General features: G+C 48.5%; 1 non-coding gene across 1 annotated transcript; it reads left to right on the forward strand.

Annotated features, from left to right (window-relative positions):
* The first annotated feature begins 10838 nt into the window (after positions 1-10838).
* TRNAT-CGU (transfer RNA threonine (anticodon CGU)) lies at positions 10839-10905 on the forward strand. Its single transcript has one exon. It is a non-coding gene; the product is annotated as a tRNA-Thr (tRNA).
* The last annotated feature ends 9536 nt before the right edge of the window (positions 10906-20441 follow it).

Genomic DNA, 20441 nt, shown 5'->3' on the forward strand with positions numbered 1-20441 from the left:
GCAATCTTAATTCTGGCTTGTGCTTCATCCAGGCCAGCATTCCGCATGATGTACTCTGCATATATATTAAATAAGCAGGGTGACAATATACATCCTTGTAGAACTCCTTTTCCTATTCTAAACTAATCAGTGGTTTCGTACCCCATTCTTGACCCTCATACAGGTTTCTCAGGAGACATGTGAGGTGGTCTGGTACTCCCATCTCTTTAAGGACTTGTCACAGTTTGTTGTGATCCACGCAATCAAAGGCTTTAGCGTAATCAATGAAACAGAAATAGACGTTTTTCTAATACTCCCATGCTTTCTCCATAATCCATCGAATGTTGGCAATTTGATCTCTAGTTCCTCTACCTCTCTGAAACCCAGCTTGAACTTCTGGTAGTTCCTGATTGACATGCTGCTGAAGCCTGGCTTGTAGGATCTTTAACATGACCTTGCTGGCATGTGAAAAGAGTGCAATGGTGCGATCGTTTGAACATTCCTTGGCATTACCCTTCTTTGGGATTGGAATATAAACTGATCTTTTCCAATCCCGTGGCCACTGTTGCGTTTTCCAGATTTGTTGACATAATATGTGCTTAACTTTAACAGCATCGTCTTTTAGGACTTTGAAAAGCTCAATTGGGATACCATCATCTCCGCTCGCTCTGTTGTTAGTAATGCTTTCTAAGGCCCATTTGACTTCACTCTCCAGGATGCCTGGCTCAAGGTCATCGATTTCACTGTCATGGTTGTCAAGGACATTGAGATCCTTCTTGTATAATTCTTCTGTGTATTCTTGCCACCTCTTCCTGATCTCTTCTGCTTCTGTTAGGTCCCTACCATTTTTGTCCTTTATCATGGCCATCTTTGCACAAAACGTTCCCTTGATTTCTCCAGAGGAGGGTGACAAAGATGGTGAGGGGTCTGGAGACCAAGTCCTATGAAGAAAGGTTGAAGGAGCTGGGCATGTTTAGCCTGGGCCTGATCCAACATGGCTTCTCTTCTGTTCTTATGCTACTGCAGCTTTAAAGACTGTGGTTTCTCATTAGTGCTCATCTTTTTAGAATTCCAAAGGTGCCTGCAAGGTCCAAACATTTGGGCCTACATCCTGGCAGCTGGAGGTAGGGATGTCCATCTGGACTCACTCAGGAGGTTCCCTGACTTTGACCCCAATCCCAACCAGCCACAAGACCTTCCACCTTCTTGCCCAGGCTAGGAGACGGCCACTCCCAAGGACCTCTGTGAAAGATCAAAGAATCCGAAAAAGCTCAACCTTATCAGATCTTGGAAGCTAAGCAGGGTTGACTCTGGTTAGTACTTGGATGGGAGACTGTCCTTGGAATACCCAGTCAGGAGGCAGGGGCAGGCTCTTTTCCACCATCTCCCTGAATATCCTCCAGGCCGCCAGTCGGGGTCAGTCTCCAGAGGTCACCAGTGTTCCCTCTAAGCTGAGTTAGTGTGAGCTAGCTCATAGTTTTTTGGCCTTGAACTCACACATTTTAGTCCGAGCTCAGGAAAGATGGCCCCAGAGCAAACTAATTTATGCAGTAGCTCACAAATGCAATGCCACTAGCTCACAAGGTAGAATTTTTGCTCACAAGACTCCATAGCTTAGAGGGAATATTGGAGGTCACCTTGACTTGCAGGAGCGTGCCTGTGCACACACACACACACACACACATTAAAAATACAAACAAAAAGGAAAAATTTCCAAAAGAAGACAGAACTTTAATCTGGTACTTGCTCTCAGCTGCTAGGACATTGTATGCGCAGTTGTGGAAGCAAGAAAAAATACCAGAGAAATGGGATTGCATTGTAAAAGTTACGACATGGAGTGAAATGGACAAGTTAACAAGAACTTTAAGAGACTATGATTTAGAAGTATTGAAGATGGAGTGGAAGAAGTTCAGAAGATATGTAGAAAAAGAATGGAAAATAAAAGGACATTGGACAATCTTTGATAATGATTAAGTATAAGTGGGGGGAAGATATGAACTTTGGTTCTTATTAATTAGGGGTACCTTTTAAAATGATGTTTTGAATTTAGTACACCAGTGGGGGTCAAGTAAAGGGGGGAGGGGTAGGTAGAAAGTAATATATGGGATTTTTAAAAAAGTAGTTATTAATGATATAAGAAATTGAATATGTTGCCATATGTCACTAATAAAAATTGTTTGAAACCAAAAAAACAAACAAACAAGCAAACAAAAGAATCTGAAAAAGAGGTTCCAAACTTCGCTTCCAGCACAAAGAGCGTCTGCACAGCAATGCAATATTTATCTTAAGTTGCTCTGAGAAAAGCAGGGCAAAGAAATTCTAAATAAGGCCCTCGGATTCAGGTCTTTCCCTTTCCTATTGCTCTCTTTGCTTTTTCAGACAGGAGAGCAGTCATAACATTTGCACTCTGCTCTCAGTCATTCACTCTTTTCTTCCGGCCTGCGGGTCGCACAGCACTTCCTCCCCACCCCCCTTCCTTTCCCCACCCAGTTCCTGATCTCAGCAAGACCCAGACAAAGCTCTACACATTCATTTATGTCTAAGCCTGGTACACCACAAGCAGCAGATCCACAGTTATGTAATGAGAGCAAAAACATCTGAAGAGCCCTGCTGGGTCAGGCCAGGGAGGGTCCATCTAGTCCAGCCTCCTGTCTCACACAGGGGCCAGCCAATTCCTCTGGAGGGCGAACAACAGGGCAGAGAGGCTGAGGCCTTCCCCTGAGAAGAACATCAGAAGAGCCCAACTGGATCAGACCAGGGAGGGTCCATCCAGTCCAGCCTCCTGTCTCACACAGTGGCCACCCACTTCCTCTGGAGGGCCAACATAAGAACATAAGAGAAGCCATGTTGGATCAGGCCAACGGCCCATCCAGTCCAACACTCTGTGTCACACAGTGGCAAAAAAAAATTATATATACACACACACTGTGGCTAATAGCCACTGATGGACCTGTGCTCCATATTTTTATCTAAACCCCTCTTGAAGGTGGCTATACTTGTGGCCGCCACCACCTCCTGTGGCAGTGAATTCCACATGTTAATCACCCTTTGGGTGAAGAAGTACTTCCTTTTATCCGTTTTAACCTGTCTGCTCAGCAATTTCATCGAATGCCCACGAGTTCTTGTATTGTGAGAAAGGGAGAAAAGTACGGTACTTCTTTCTCTACTTTCTCCATCCCATGCATTATCTTGTAAACCTTTAATAATAATAATAATAATAATAGCTTTTATTTCTATCCCGCCCTCCCCGCCTAGGCGGCTCAGGGCGGCTAACAACAGCTCATACGTTAACATAAATAATAAAACTTTGGATTTAACAATTAAAATTAAACATATAAAAACCAGTTAGTTAAATTAAAATACATAATTTAAGTTACACTATATGTATATATATATATCTGGCAGCAATAAGACTGTTCTGGCGCTGGTTCTGCCAGTTTAGATAATATTATAGATGGCGGTTCTTTGTACCAGGCAACTCAGCAGTCGATGTCATTATAGGCTTGTCTAAAAAGGGCGGTCTTGCAGGCCCTGCGGAACTGGTCGAGGTTCCGCAGGGCCCGCACTTCCTCCGGAAGCTGGTTCCACAGTGCAGGTGCCGCAACTGAAAAGGCCCGTGCTCAGGTGTTTTGGAGTTTGACCTCTCTCGGTCCAGGGATGGTCATTTTGTCTTTACCCACTGAACTCAGTGCCCTCTGGGGTTCATATGGGGAGAGACGGTCCCTTAGGTAGGCTGGTCCTCGGCCATATAGGGCTTTAAAGGTGATAACCAACACTTTGTACTGGACTCGGTCACCCCGCAGTCGACGTTTCTCCAAGCTAAAGAGTCCCAAGCGTTTCAACCTTTCTTCATAGGGAAAGTGCTCCAGCCCTTTAATCATTCTAGTTGCCCTTTTCTGGACTTTCTCCAATGCTATAATATCCTTTTTGAGGTGCGGCGACCAGAACTGCACACAGTACTCCAAATGAGACCGCACCATCGATTTATACAGGGGCATTACGATACTGGCTGATTTGTTTTCAATTCCCTTCCTAATAATTCCCAACAACACGGCAGAGAGGCCGAGGCCTTCCCCTGAGAAGAACATCAGAAGAGCCCTGCTGGGACAGGCCAGGGAGGGTCCATCTAATCCAGCCTCCTGTCTCACATAGTGGCCAGCCAGTTCCTCTGGAGGGTCAGCAACAGGGCAGGGAGGCTGAGGCCTTCCCATGAGAAGAACCTCAGAAGAGCCCTGCTGGGTCAGACCAGTGAAGGACCATCCAGTCCAGCCTCCTGTCTCACACAGTGGCCAGCCAGTTCCTCTGGAGGGTCAGCAACAGAGCAGAGAGGCCGAGGCCTTCCCATGAGAAGAACATCAGAAGAGCCCTGCTGGGTCAGACCAGTGAAGGACCATCCAATCCAGCCTCCTGTCTCACACAGTGGCCAGCCAGTTCCTCTGGAGGGTCAGCAACAGAGCAGAGAGGCCGAGGCCTTCCCCTGAGAAGAACATCAGAAGAGCCCTGCTGGGTCAGGCCAGGGAGGGTCCATCTAATCCAGCCTCCTGTCTCACACAGTGGCCAGCCAGTTCCTCTGGAGGGTCAGCAACAGGGCAGAGAGGCTGAGGACTTCCCCTGAAAAGAACCTCAGAAGAGCCCTGCTAGGTCAGACCAGGGAGGGTCCATCTAGTCCAGCCTCCTGTCTCACACAGGGGCCAACCAGTTCCTCTGGAGGGCCAGCAACAGGGCAGAGAGGCTGAGGCCTTCCCCTGAGAAGAACATCAGAAGAGCCCTGCTAGGTCAGACCAGGGAGGGTCCATCTAGTCCAGCCTCCTGTCTCACACAGTGGCCAACCAGTTCCTCTGGCGGGCCAACAACAGGGCAGAGATGCTGAGGCCTTCCCATGAAAAGAACCTAAGAATAGCCCTGCTGGGTTAGACCAGTGAGGGACCATCCAATCCAGCATCCTGTCTCACACAGTGGCCAACTAGTTCCTCTGAAGGGCCAAGAACAGGGCAGAGAGGCTGAGGACTTCCCCTGAAAAGAACCTCAAAAGAGCCCTGCTAGGTCAGACCAGGGAAGGTCCATCTAGTCCAGCCTCCTGTCTCACATGGTGGCCACCCAGTTCCTCTGGACAGTCAACAACAGAGCATAGAGGAAGAGGCCATTCCTTTATTTTCACCAGTTTTTTTAGAGCCCAAAAGAGGATGGACAGCAAAAAAAACCAACAGGACATGTCCCCTAAGAACAGGACATCTGGTAACCCTATCAATGGGGTCAATTGTCCTCTCTGGGGTCATTTGGAGTTGAGAGAATGGTAAGAGTGTGATGGTGTGTGTTAACATGAGATAAGAAGATATTGGACTTATATCCCACCCTATACTCTGAATCTCAGAGTCTCAGAGTGGCTCATAATCTCTTTTACCTTCCCCCTTTACACACACGCACACACACACACACCAGACACCCTGTGAGGCAGGTATGGCTGAAAGTGCTCTCCCAGAAGTTGCCCTTTAAAGGACAGCTCTGCTAGAGCTAGGGCTGACCCAAGGCCATTCCAGCAGCTGCAGATGGAGGAGTGCGGAATCAAACCCGGTTCTCCCAAATAACAGAGCTATGGCTGACCCAAGGCCATTCCAGCAGCTGCAAGTGGAGGAGTGGGGAATCAAACCCAGTTCTCCCAGATAAGAGAGCTCTGGCTGACCCAAGGCCATTCCATCAGGTGCAAGTGGAGGAGTGGGGAATCAAACCCGGTTCTCCCAGATAAGAGAGCTCTGGCTGACCCAAGGCCATTCCAGCAGGTGCAAAATGGAGGAGTGGGGTATCAAACCCGGTTCTCCCAGATAAGAGAGCTCTGGCTGACTCAAGGCCATTCCAGCAGCTGTAAGTGGAGGAGTGGGGAATCAAACCAGGTTCTCCCAGATAAGACTCCACGCACCTACTGGAGTTTGTAGACAGAGGAAGGTGGTGAGGTCCCCTTCACTGGCAGTCTTCCAAACGCGGTGGGATGATTATTTGTCGGAGATGCTTTAGGGCGCAGGGGTGATGAACTCATTTGCTATGAGGGCTGGATCTTCACCTTGTCAGACTGGGCCATGTGTGTCATAAAATGTAATGCCAGGTAGGCGAGATATAAACTTTATAAAGAACACACACACACTCAGCCTAATCCACCTCAGTGGCTTGTTGAGCCTCAGCCAACAGAAGGAAGAGAGGCTTGACTCAGTAGCTCTGCTGTGCGATTGAGAGAGCCTGGCAAAGCAAGCTCTCCATCCCCCACTGTGTGATTGAGAAAGCCTGGCAAAGCAAGCTCTCCGTCCCCCACTACACACTCACATATATTAGCCACTGTGTGACACAGAGCGTTGGACTGGATGGGCCATTGGCCTGATCCAACATGGCTTCTCTTATGTTCTTATGTTCCTTCCCAAGGAAGGGGCTTTGCTCTGTAGCTCCTGTGCGATTGAGAGAGCCTGGCAAAGCAAGCTTTTCCTCCCCCCTTCCTCCCCAAGGGAGGAGCCTCAGCCCACGGAGAAAGCAGAAGTTTTGCTCTGTAGTTCCTGAGCAGCTGACCAAGCCTGGCAAAGCAAGTTGTGATGCAGAAGGAAGCAAGATATAGGGAGAAGGAAGCAGATGACAGTGAGTTGCTCGGGGGCCTGATAGGAGCCCCCCGGGGGGCCTGATTCGTCCCCTGGGCCGCATGTTTGACACCCCTGCTTTAGGCTGATCCTGCATGGTGCAGGGAGTTGGACTAGATGGTCTGTATGGCCCCTTCCAACTCTGTGATTGTATGACTGCTATAAGACTACATACATACATCATTTTATTTGTATCCCGCCCTCCCCACCGAAGCAGGCTCAGGGCAGCTAACAACATTAAATCAATACATTAAGAACAATAATATTCGAAACAATAACTAATTTAACCATTTAATTAAAATTCTAAAATTAATAAAATTAACATCCTGGTGCTATTAAAACAGGCGGCAAATTTCCCTTTTTTCCTTAGCAGTCTCTCTCTTAATCGGTGAAGGCCATCCCAAAAAGAATGGTCTTGCAGGCCCTGCGGAACTGTTCAAAGTCCCGCAGGGCCCGCATTTCTTTCGGGAGCTGGTTCCATAGGTGTGGAGCCACTACAGAGAAAGCCCGAGTGCGGGTACTCTGTAGTTTTACCTCTTTCGGTCCGGGGATAGTCAGTAGATTCTTCCCTGCTGACCTCAGTGCTCTCTGGGGCTCATATGGGGAGAGACAGTCCCTCAGGTAGGCAGGTCCTTGGCCATATAGGGCTTTAAAGGCGATAACCAGCACTTTGTAACGAATTCGGTATGTAACTGGCAGCCAGTGCAGTCCACGCAGCCCCGGCTGTATGTGCTCCCACTTTGGGAGCCCCAATAACTCTTACCTTCATTCAGTCCAAAGGCCAGAACTAGCAGGCAAACCGCACAGCAGCAGCTTTTCATGGTACCCGAAGCCTCCTGCATCAACAACAGGCAATGGGGGAAGGGGGAGATATCAGACAGGATGAAGCCAAAAGCGCCTTGGTGCTCCCCCTCCCCCCATCACTGACTATTGAGGGCTAGACGACATCCACACGGGGGGGCGGCCCATTCTGAAACGTTTTCTTGGCAAGTCGGGTTTGTTTGAAAGTGCAGCAATGCACGTCGCGAATGTTTGACAATTTCATATTTATTGGTGCAGAGCGTTAAAGCTGCAGTCCTGCAGTCCTAAGCTCTGCTCACGACCTGAGCTCGATCCCTGATGGAAGCTGGGAGAAATGCAAAGAAAGTACCTTTAAGACCAACAAGTGCTAACGTTCTAAGCATGTTTTAAGTCTTTTTAAAAAATATTTTATTGTGTTTAATTGTGTTTGTCTGTGTCCTTTATAAAGTTTATATTTCTGCTACTTAATCTTCAATAGGTCTGACATGGCCCGGCCCAACGAGGTCTCACTTATGTCAGATCCGGCCCTCATAACAAATTAGTTCGACACCCCTGCCCTAGAGGAAATGGCACCCATGGGGATTGGTGGACTTTCTACAGCTTTAGGACCTGCAGAGATTCTGCCCCCCACCCCCGAGTCTCCAGGAATTTCCCAAACTGGTGCTGGCAACCTTATCTGCTTGTAAGAAACTCCAGCGTCCCCTTGTCCAGCAGAGGGAGATCCACCTGCAGCCCCTCCCAAGAAATCCCTCTTGGCCACATTGGGACCCCCACACCACTGTGAGCGATGTGCAGCTGCTCAGGCAGAGGCCAGACCACGGACGGCCAAACTTGCTTAATACAAGAGCCGCATAGAATAAATGTCAGATGTTGGAGAGCCGCAAGGCATGAACGCCAGATGTTTGAGAGCCGGGAGGGAGAGAGGAAGATAGATGGGGAGAGGGAGAGGTGGAAAGAAAGCAACTTTAACTTTAAATGTGTTCTCCAAGCTGCCGGCTGGCTTGGCTTCAAGGAGTGATTTAAAGAGAGAAACGCCTTCTCCAAGTCAGCCAATGGGGTAGTAAGAGCTTTGAGAGCCACACAATATGTCTCAAAGAGCCACCTGTGGCTCCCGAGCCACAATTTGGCCACCCCTGGGCCAGGCATTTCCCCTGGAGAAAAGGGCTACTTTGGAGGGCCAGGGCTTTTTTTGTAGCAGGAACTCCTTTGCATATTAGGCCACACACCCCCACACTGCAGCCAATCCTCCAAGAGCTTACAAAAAAGAGCCTTGTAAGCTCCAGGAGGATTGGCTACATCAGGGTGTGTGGCCTAATATGCAAAAGAGCTCCTGCTACAAAAAACACTCCTAAAGGGGGGACTCTGGGAGGGCGTTTGAACACTGCTAAAAAGGTCACAAAATAGCCAGGCTGACAGGAGATGGCAGGGCTAATGAGTGGGCAAGGAATCCTGCTCTCAGCTGCCTGTAAGGGATGTCAGGTTCCCCCTCTCCCAGCCACTGGTGTGTGGAGGCGGGGGGGTGAGGTTAGTCAGCTCCAGGTTAAGAACCTAAGAGAAGCCATGTTGGATCAGGCCAGTGGCCCATCCAGTCCAACACTCTGTGTCATGCAGTGGGCAAAAAACCCAGGTGCCATCAGGAGGCCCATAAGAACATAAGAGAAGCCATCTTGGATCAGGCCAATGGCCCATCCAGTCCAACACTCCGTGTCACACAGTGGCCAAAAAAACCAGGTGCCATCAGGAGGTCCATAAGAACATAAGAGAAGCCATGTTGGATCAGGCCAATGGCCCATCCAGTCCAACACTCTGTGTCACACAGTGGCCAAAAACCAGGTGCCATCAGGAGGTCTATCTGTGGAGCCAGGAAACCGGAAGCCCTCCCATTGCTGCCCCTCCCAAGCACCAAGAATCCAGAGGATGCCTGCCGCAGGCAGAGTTCCAATAATATGCTGTGGCTCATAGCCACTGATAGACCTCTGCTCCAGATGCTTATCCAATCCCCTCTTGAAGCTGGCTATGCTTATGGCAGTGAATTCCACGTGTTAATCACCCTTTGGGTGAAGAAGGACTTCAATTTATCCATTCGAACCTGACTGCTCAGCAATTTCATTGAGTGCCCGCAAGTTCTCGTATTCTGAGAAAGGGAGAAACGGACTTCTTTCTCTACTTTCTCCATCCCATGCATCATCTTGGAAACCCAGAAAACCCAGAATTATTTTTATATGTGAGTCATATGTTTAAATCAAACCTCTGAGAAACCTATGCCCTCATTTTAACCCCGAGCTAGCATTACAAGACTCTCACTTATTGCGCTTCACACCCAGGGCACTTCATGAGTTTAGAACACAGACATCAATCTGCTATTCCAACTTAATTGTTGTTTCAGCCCAGTTAACATAACATAGGCAGCTTCATATGTTCATTACAACAGACTCTTATTTATTGCACTTCGCACCCAGGATACCTAATGACATAGACATTAATCTGCTATTCCCACTTATATTGCCTTCGTTGTTGTTTCAGCCCAGTCAGCACAAACTAACAATCGCCAGACCCCAAGTTGTGACTCTTTTAATCTGCTAGAAAACATTTCCATGACTCTGCACACTAACTCACTACCCACTTTCTCTATATTTGCTTGCCATTCCATCCTGTTGTCTGATGCAGTGTGTTTCTAGCACAGGAAAGTTTACTTTCTGAATAAAACTTTGTTGGTCTTCAGGGTGCCACTTGACTCTTGCTTTGTTCTACTGCTTCAAGTTCAGGCCAACACGGCTGCCCGCCTGCATCCATCTCTTGGAAACCTCGATCCTGTCACCCCTCAGTCCATGTTTCTCCAAGCTAAAGAGCCCCAAGCGTTTTAACCTTTCTTTATAGGTTGGGAAAGACCTGGAGATGTGGAGGTGAAGCCCGGGGAAAACTGGGGCCTCAGGGGGGTGTACAGCGCCACAGAGTCCCCCCTCCCCCCATACATTTCCCCCAGGGGAACTGATCCCTGTAGTTTGCAGATGAGCTGGAATTCAGGGAGCCCCCTGTTCCTACCTGGAGGTTGGCATTCCAAGCCCGGCCTCGCAGACGAACGGAAGAATTCGAACCCTCGTCCACCTCTCCCAGCTCTAGGTTTACCAATTCCCAGGCGGGGCAAGAAGAAAGGTTCCAAAAACCTCCACAAAAACCAGCCTCCAAAGGCAATAGCAAGCAATATACTTCCATAAATGCTAAAGAATATTTTTAAGCAAGAAATACTCAAAGAATAATAATAATAATAATAATAATAATTTTTTATTTCTATCCCGCCCTCCCCGCCGAAGCAGGCTCAGGGCGGCTTCTGAGAAACATATGACCATGCTGGATAGAAGCTATTACAAGCATACTGGACAGAAAGTGATTGCTAGCACCGGCATATAAATTGCATAAGACTTTTTGTAAGGTATGGGGAGGGACGGTGGCTCAGTGGTAGAGCATCTGCTTCGTAAGCAGAAGGTCCCAGGTTCAATCCTTGGCATCTCCAAAAAAGAGTCCAGGCAAACAGGTGTGAAAAACCTGGAGAGCAGGGGAGGGATGGTGGCTCAGTGGTAGAGCATCTGCTTGGGAAGCAGAAGGTCCCAGGTTCAATCCCTGGCATCTTCAAAAAAGGGTCCAGGCAAACAGGTGTGAAAAACCTCAGCTTGAGACCCTGGAGAGCCGCTGCCAGTCTGAGTAGACAAGACTGACTTTGATGGACCCAGGGGGGTCTGATTCAGTAGAAGGCAGCTTCACATGTCCATATTCCGCTTTCGATGTTTTCCCAGGGTGTTACGCTGAATATGTTATGTATGGTTTATTCTTTATATTTATGTACAGCTGGTAGAAGCAAATGTGAAACGTGGGATCAGGTACTCTCTCTCTCTCTCTCAGCTTGACTTCGCGAACGAAGATTTAAGAAAGGTGCAGTAGTCCACGTCTGCTGCAGGCTCACTGGTGGCTGACAAGACCAATGCGGGACAGGCAGGTCCGGCCACAGTGGCTGCAGGGAAAAGTCTGATTTGGGGTTGGTGCTGTAGCAGTGCGATTCTTCCTCAATCTCCTTTTGTCCTCAAGACCAGCTATGCGTGCGTTCTCAAAAGAAGAGACAGCCTGGTGGATGGTATGCCTCCATGCTTTGCGATCTGAAGCTAGGTCAGACCACTGGTGATGGTTGATGCGACAGGTGCCAAGGGATTTCTTCAAGGAGTCCTTGTACCTCTTCTTTGGTGCCCCTCTATTTCGATGACCGGTGGAAAGTTCACCATACAGGGCAATCTTGGGAAGGCGGTGGTTTTCCTTCCTGGAAATATGCTCTTGCTGTACAGAAGAAATCTTTGGATCACTGGTCTCCGCAGACAACCTTACTATTGGAGCTACTGCCTGCACCTCCCTGCTAAGAAATCTTGGACATTGATTTGTCTTTGAGCGACTTTGGGTATGGGCTTTGTTGGGTTTTTGATGCCATTTCACTTCCTGTTGTCATGAGTTAATTAAGTGCTTGTATATGCATGCTGATGTTTAGCCAGTGAGTCGGTAGAGCCAACGAGAATGTCTGCACTTACTTCCCGCCAAGGCTAGGTGTCAATAGGCACAGTGACCATTGAGGGAGAGCCCTAATAGGCTAATCCATATATTTGGGTGGTGGTCTAGGGGAAAACATTTGGTAGTTAGGACTCGAGAGAGTCGAGAAGTAGCCTAGAAGCCAGATAGGATACTGAATCCTTCTTTGTTTTCTAGAAATCCCAGTCATACCCTTTCCTCATTAGTAAAGTAAACTACTTTTATTCTTAAGCTAAACCATGTGCCTGGCTGTTATTTGTGGTTCGCTCCACGTTACTCTGCTAATCGTATATATAAACCCTAACAGGTTTGAACTCACGACCTGAGTTCGATTCCAGAGGAAGCTGGGTTCAGGTAGCCGGCCCAAAGTTGACTCAACCTTCCATCCTTCCGAGGTCGGTAAAATGAGGACCCAGCTTGCTGGGGGCAAAGCGTAGAGGACTGGGGAAGGCAATGGCAAACCATTCTGTCAAAAGTCCGCCGTGAAAACATTGTGAAAGCAACGTCACCCCAGAGTCGGCAATGATTGGTGCTTGCGCAGGGGACCTTTCTTTTCCTTTCCTTGAATGTTCCTTATGTATTATTCCTGGAGTATTTATTGCTCGAAATAACTCTGTAGCATTTATTGAAGTATATTGCTTATTATTGCCTTTGGAGGCTGGTTTTCGTGGAGGTTTTTGTAACGCTGCTCCACTATCCGCTTTGCTCTTTGTTGGTTGCACAATCCCCAGGTGGGTGCAGGGGATTCCCCAGGTTTGGAGGTCTCCCCCCCTCTTCATGATCATTAGAAGGGGGAGGGAAATGTCTGCTGGGCACTCCATTATTCCCTATGGAGACCGATTTCCATAGGGGATAATGGGGAATTGATCTGCGGGTATCTGGGGCTCGGGGGGAAGGGGGCTTGTTTTTTTGAGGTAGAGGCACCAAATTTTCAGCATAGCATCCGATGCCTCTCCTCAAAACACCCTCCAAGTTTCGAAAGGATTGGCCCAGGGGGTCCAATTCCATGTGCCCCTATCCTTCGTTTTTTCCAAAGGAAGAGAAGGCATTTAAAAGGGGTGCGGTCCCTTTCAATGGGATAGCCAGAACTCCCTTTGGAGTGCAATTGTGCTTGTCACGCCCTTGCTCCTGGCTCTGTCCCCAAAGTCTCCTGCCTCCACCCCCAAAGTCTCCTGGCTCCACTCCCACCGTCCCCAGCTATCTCTTGAACTCGACCTGGCAACCCTACCCAGCGCCTCGTCCACTGCTGGAACCACTCCTCCATGCTGCCAACGCCTTAAAAAGCAGCCTCCCCGGCGCGGGGCTGGCGCTGGCCGCCACAATGCCGCTCGCTCGCTCGCTCGCTCACTCACCCAGCCCGGGAGGCCTGGAGGCCGCTTTCAGACGCGCACCCGCGCCGCCCAGTCGGCCATCCGAGCCTCGCCCGCCGCCTGCCCCAGCCTCCGGCTCTTCTTCTCCGGCGTCCGCAGCCCGCCCAGTGACCTGCCCACCCGGGGCGAAATGGGTGGCGCCCGAGGAGGCCCTGCCGCTGGGTCCTCAACTCGGCGCCCGCCCCGCCCCAATGAGCCGGCGCTGAGTCAGAGCGCAGGGCGGGCGCCTCCCTCTCCACGAGACCCGCCGCCTTGCCAACACGTGTCCGGAGGACGGGCGGCGGGCGCCGCGTTGCCAACCTCCAGGCGGGGCCTGACGATCTCCCGGAATTGCAGCCGCTCTCTGGACTGCAGAGAGCGGTTCTTCTGGAAGAGGTGGCTGTTCTGCACTGGGGTGGGGGGCAGGGGGGTGGACTCTCTATGGCAGGGGTGGCCAAACTGCGGCTCAGGGGCCACATACGGTTCTTTCGCACATATTGTGTGGCTCTTGAAGCCAGCTTGGAGGAGGCATTTCTGTCTTTAAACCACTTCGCCCAGCCAAGCCGACTGGCGGCTTGGATAATGCATTTAAAGTTAAAGTTGCTTTCTTTCTATCCCTCCCTCCTGCCATCTAGTTTCCTGCCTGCCTCATAGGCTCAACTCTCAAACATCTGATGTTTACACTCTATGTGGCTTTTGCACTAAGCAAGTTTGGCCACCCGTGCTCTATGGCGTTATGCCCTGCTATAGCATGATGTTTCTTTGCTTTGGACTCTGTCGCCTCTTAACGTTGCCAATCTCCAGGTGGGGCCTGGAGATCTCCCGGAATTGCACTTGATCTCCAGACTACAGGGATTTGTTTCCCTGAAGGAAACAGCTGCTTTGGAGGGCGGATTCTAGCGCATTACACCCTGCCGATTTCCTTCCCCTTACCAAACTCCGGGAGTCATCCCCCCAAATCTCCAGGAATTTCCCAGTCTGGAGTTGGCAACCTTTGATCTCAGGGAGGCAAGAGGGTTCTGTAAAAGCGGTGGGGGTGGGGTTAACCTAGTGGTTTTAAAACTTATTTTAGTCAGGGCTTTTCTTGTAGAAAATGCCCAGCAGGAACTCATTTGCATGTTAGGCCACATCCCCTGATGTCACCATTCTTTTACACAGCGCTTTTTGTAGCTAGTTTGCTGAGGGGAAAGCGTAGATGACTGGGGAAGGCAATGGCAAACCATCCCATAAAAAATCTGCCGTGAAAACATTGTGAAAGCAATGTCACCCCAGAGTCGGAAACGACTGGTTCTTGCACAGGGGACCTTTCCTTTTCCTTTTGTGGGAAAAGCCCGGCAGGGACTCATTTGCATATTAGGCCACACCCACTGACACCAAGCCAACCAGAATTGCATTCCTGTGCGTTCCTGCTCGAAAAAAAGGCCCTGCTTTTAGTTCATGCATTGTATCCCATTTTTCTCTCCACGGGGGATGCAAAGAAGCTTATGTCCTCAGTGCCGGACTAAACCCTATGGAGGCCCCTAGGCAGTCCAAATCTCAGAGTCTGAGTGCCCACCCCACGACTGAGTGCCCACCCCGCTGCAGCCTGCAGGCACCTTCTCAAAGGCCCCTTTGGCAAAGCTGCGGGGGAGAGACAGAGAGAGGCAAACTTGCCGACGATGCCAGCAGCGGCCACACCAGGCAAGTCGGGCAAAGAGCGGCTCAGTTGCTGGCTGTGTGTGCAGGTTGGAAGGGCTGCAAGCAGGGGGGAAACCGCCGGTGGGGGGGGGAATCCAGCCCGGAGCCCCTAAAGGCGCGGGGGCCCATAGGCCAGTACCTACTTGGCCTAATTGTTAATCCAGCTGTGTCGTCCTCTCCCTCTTCTCCTGTTTACTCTCACGACATCTTCATATAAAAGTACGGCAGGCTAGGAGTGGCAGCGGCCCAAAGTCCCCCAGTGTGTGGAGATTCGAATTAGGGTCTCCCACATCCTGGCACGACGCTCTGGACGACACTGGCTGGATGAACACTGCAAGAACACAAGGCTTAGGGTCCAGAACCAGAGTCCAGGAGCACCTTAAAAACTAACCATGTTTGTGGGAAGGCAAGTGAGGCAGGGACTCCCAAAAGCTCCTCCCCCTGCCACAGATTCCGTTAGTCTTTCAGCTGCTCCTGGACTCTGGCACTTTGGTATCTGGAGAAGCGAGCAGTGACTCCCGAAAGCTCCTAAGAACATAAGAGAAGCCATGTTGGATCAGGCCAATGGCCCCTCCAGCCCAACACTCTGTGTCACATAAGAACATAAGAGAAGCCATGTTGGATCAGGCCAGTGGCCCCTCCAGTCCAACACTCTGTGTCACAGAAGCCCTGTTGGATCAGGCCAATGGCCCATCCAGTCCAACACTCTGTGTCACATAAGAACATAAGAGAAGCCATGTTGAATCAGGCCAATGGCCCATCCAGTCTAACACTCTGTGTCACATAAGAACATAAGAGAAGCCATGTTGGATCAGGCCAATGGCCCCTCCAGTCCAACACTGTGTCACATAAAAACGTAAGAGAAGCCATGTTGGATCGGCCCAATGGCCCATCCAGTCCAACACTCTGTGTCACAGAATAACATAAGAGAAGCCATGTTGGATCGGCCCAATGGCCCCTCCAGTCCAACACTCTGTGTCATATAAGAACATAAGAGAAGCGGAAGAAATGGCCCAATTGGACTGGTGGCTGAAATGTCAAGTACAAGCAAGTTATCAAAAGGATAAAGAAAGAGGCTTTCCTAAGAAACTTAACGATTTTGACCAAATTATCCTGACAGATCAGAAATTAATTTCAAAAATTTACGAATGGCTATTACGAGAGAAAATGTTGGGGGAGGTAGTTAAAGAATCTTGGATAAAATGGTTGGGAGATTTTGGGTTTAATATTAGTTTGGATGATTGGGAGAAAATATGGAAGCGAAATGTAAAACTAATTACGCCGGCTTTGTTTAAGGAAAATCTGTACAAAATGATCTACCGTTGGTACTTAACACCAGACCGCCTAGCGAAAATATATCCAAACTACTCCAACAAATGTTGGAAATGTAAAAAGACTAAAGGATCATTATTCCATATTTGGTGGAATTGTGAGTTTGCTAAAAAATACTGGGTGTCAATTAATATTTGGACACAGAAAATTTTAAAAATTAAATTACACCATTCTCCAGAGCTGTTTCTTTTGAATATTTGTAGAGAGGATTTCCCACCTAAAACGATTAAGGTATTAATGTATATTGTTACTGTGGCAAGAATATTATTTGCTAAATACTGGAAGACGGCTCAAATCCCTTCTAGGGAAGAATTTATTGTTAAACTTATGGAAGCTGTGGAGTTAGACTTAATGACTACAAGACTCCGTGAAGGTAATCTACAAAAATGTAAAGAGACTTGGGAACCAATATATTGTTGGGTAAAAAGTAAAGGACTAATATTGGAACAATAGAAATATTACAAATACCATATATAAATCTCTGTTCGTACCCGGGATGCCTGGGAGTATGCTTGTGGGGTGGAGGGAGTTTGGATTTATTTGGAGGATGTATGGAATGTGTATGTAGATGTATTATATGTATTGTATGTATCTGTATTTTTACCTGTTGTATTTGTGTTTTCACTTGGGTGTAATAAATGTGTTTAAATTTAACAAAAAAAAAAAAAGAGAAGCCATGTAGGATCAGTCCAATAGCCCATCCAGTCCAACACCCTGTGTCACACAGCGGCCAAAAAACCCCAGGTGCCATCAGGAGGTCCACCAGTGGGGCCAGGACACTAGAAGCCCTCCCACTGTTGCCCCTGCCGAGCACCAAGAATACAGATCATCACTGCCCCAGACAGAGAGTTCCAACAATATGCTGTGGCTAATTGTCACTGATGGACCTCTGCTCCAGATGTTGATCCAATCCCCTCGTGAAGCTATCTATGCTTTTAGTCACCACCTCCTGTGGCAGTGAATTCCATATGTTAATCACCCTTTGGGTGAAGTACTTCCTTTTATCCATTCTAACCCGACTGCTCAGCAATTTAATTGAATGTCCACGAGTTCTCATATTGTGAGAAATGGTAGAAAAGTACTTCTTTCTCTACCTTCTCTATCCCATGCATAATCTTGGAAACCTATATCACATCACCCCTCAGTCGGCATTTCTCCAAACTAAAGAACCCCAAGCATTTTCCTTCCCTGCAGATTTTTCTCTGGAAGAAGCTTTTGGGGCAAGCTTACAGTGATATTCATGTTTTTTCCTATGTGTAGGTAAAAATGCAAAACCATCAGGAGAAATGCCTTATCTGCAGCACCTCTAGCAGTTTCTCACATGGTTCCGCAGAGGAAGAACACCCAAATTCACATGCAGAATGTTCTGCTCTGCCATTTCTAGCTTACCAATGTGGGGTTACCAACCTGATCTGCCCCCCGGGAAAAAAAAGAGTTAATCCAAAAACAAAAGTATTTCTCTGTGGCCCCGTGGAACGATGGTTGTGGAGAGATCAGGTGGACAAGGGGACAAGAAACGAAACTCTAATTTGACTTAGGAATATGGTCCCCTTACTCTCTCCAGTGAATTTTTTTGATTCCTTGGTAGCAGCACGGAAGACAACAGGACATAGAGACATGTACAGGAAGCGGGCTTTGCCCCATATATGGAGTTATGTGGGTTTTTGCACTGTTAGACTTTTTCAGTGATTGCGTTTTGTAACCAGTTGCTATTCTGGAAGTATTGCTGTATGTTTAAATGTTGTTAAGTCTTTGTCACTAAATATATACATTTGTACACACTTTGGTGCGATAATAAGTATATTTCCGGTGTTGGTTGTATTGTTCCATATTTACACATCGGAACCTGTTGAATTTATATTTTTATCCCCTGGAGGAAATGTCTGCTTTGGAGGGGGGACTCTATGGCATTTTACCCCATCAGGATCCCTCCCGTCTCCAGCCACTCCCACCCTAGGCTCCGCCCCCTAACCCCCAGGAATTTCTCAGTCTTGGGCCGACAACCCCATCAGCGTTTGATGAGAAATCCGCTCTACGCCGGGCCCTCAAATCCCTGTAGAGCTCAGATCCAACAACACTCCGACTGTTTCTTCCATAGTTTTTATTTCAGATTTTGACATATTTCCAGTCCCCAAAAATAACACAGTGGCAGCAACTGAAGGACTATCGTTGGCCATGCCAGCGCAAAGCCCGGAGACATCTGTGCACAAAATAATAGGTGAGGAACACACACATACACGCATCAACTTTTGGTCCTCTCTGTTGCCGTCCAAAGGGTCAAGCTAACTAAAAGATAAATATTATATGATCTCTTGCATTTTTTAGCATAGTATTAGGGACCACTGAGGAAAGCCCTAGAGGCCGAAACACACTATTCAGTGTTCCCTCAAAGCTGAGTTAGTGTGAGCTAGCTCATATGCTTTTTAGCCTACAACTCCCATCAGCCCCAGCCAGCATGGCCACTGTCTGGGGCTGATGGGAAGTTGTAGGCAAAAAACATCTGGAGAGCTACCGTTGGCCACCCCTGTGCTAGTGCATTAATTAGTTTGCTCTGCGGCCATTCTTCCAGAGCAAAGACAAAAAAAAGTGTGAGCCAGAGGCTAAAAAACTATGAGCCAGTTCACACAAACTCAGCTTAGAGGGTCCTATTTGGTCATTTGATATATTGAACATATATGAACATATGAAGCTGCCTTATACTGAATCAGACCCTTGGTCCATCAAAGTCAGTCTTGTCTACTCAGACTGGTAGTGGCTCTACAGGGTCTCAAGCTGAGGTTTTTCACACCTACTTGCCTGGACCCTTTTTAGTTGGAGATGCCGGGGATTGAACCTGGGACCTTCCACTTACCAAGCAGATGCTCTACCACTGAGCCACCGTCCCTCCCATCAACTAGGTATTCATCAACTTGGTATGCAAAATGATCAACTCTGTATGTAAAACGGCTAAAGCTCATTTCAAGCTCCTGTCGATGTTCTTTGACACCTGATCTTCAGACCGTTTGTTTTGAAATCTTTCAATCTTTGCCACTGGGTCCACCATAAAAATAAATAGTTGATAATATTTCTCTTTAAGTTAGTGTGACCCTTCAATCAGTGCCGGTATGTTTTAGGGCTGGGTTTGTCTTTCCCTTTTTCCTTCCTCAGGATCACCCAAGGAGAAGAAGAATAGCAGGTTTATACCCCGCCCTTCTCCCTGAATCAGAGACTCAGAGCGGCTTACAATCTCCTATGTCTTCTCCCCCCATAACGACACCTTGTGAGGTGGGTGGGGCTGAGAGGGCTCTCACAGCAGCTACCCTTTCAAAGACAACTCTGCGAGAGCTATGGCTGACCCAAGGCCATTCCAGCAGCTGCAAGTGGAGGAGTGGGGAATCAAACCAGGTTCTCCCAGATAAGAGTCCGCACACTTAACCACTACACCAAACTATCTCTCTAGCTCACTACACCAAACTAGCAGGGATGCCAGCCTCCAGGTGACACCTGGAGATCTCCGGCTATTGCAACCAATCTCCAGTGGACAGAGATCAGTTCCCTTGGAAAAAATGGCTGCTTTGGAGGGGGGGCTCTATAATATTAGACTCCCCTGAAGTCCCTCCCCTCCCCAACCCCACCCTCATCAGGCTCCACCCCCCAAATCTCCAGGTATTTCCCAACCTAGAGCTGGCAACCCTATCAGGAGGCCCTCAGTATCACACTAGGACCCCTTTGGGTGGCTAGAACACTGCCAGAGAAAAATGCTGTTTGTGGGCGGGTTCCAATTTCATGGTTTGGAAAGGACTGGACTGTAGTAGAAATCCTGGTTCAGGAGACTGGGACAAAATCCATCCTGTGTCTTTTGAAGAAGAGGAAGAAGAAGAGGAGGAAGAAGAGGAGGGAAAAGAAGAGGAAGAAGGAGACGAAGAGGAGGAGGTGGAAGAAGAAGAGACTGAATAGTACCCTGCCCCTCACTTCCCAAAAGAGTATCCGAACGGCTTATAATTTCCTTTCCCTTTCCCTCCCCACAACAGACACCCTGTGCGGTTGGTGGGGCTGAGAGCGCTCTGACAGAAACTGCTCTTGAGCAAAACTGCTCTGAGAGAACTTGTGACAGGCCCAAGGTCTCTCCAGCAGGTGCAAGTGG

The sequence above is a fragment of the Heteronotia binoei genome, chromosome 13 (assembly GCF_032191835.1).
Source record: "Heteronotia binoei isolate CCM8104 ecotype False Entrance Well chromosome 13, APGP_CSIRO_Hbin_v1, whole genome shotgun sequence".
NCBI classification, from domain to species: domain Eukaryota; kingdom Metazoa; phylum Chordata; class Lepidosauria; order Squamata; family Gekkonidae; genus Heteronotia; species Heteronotia binoei.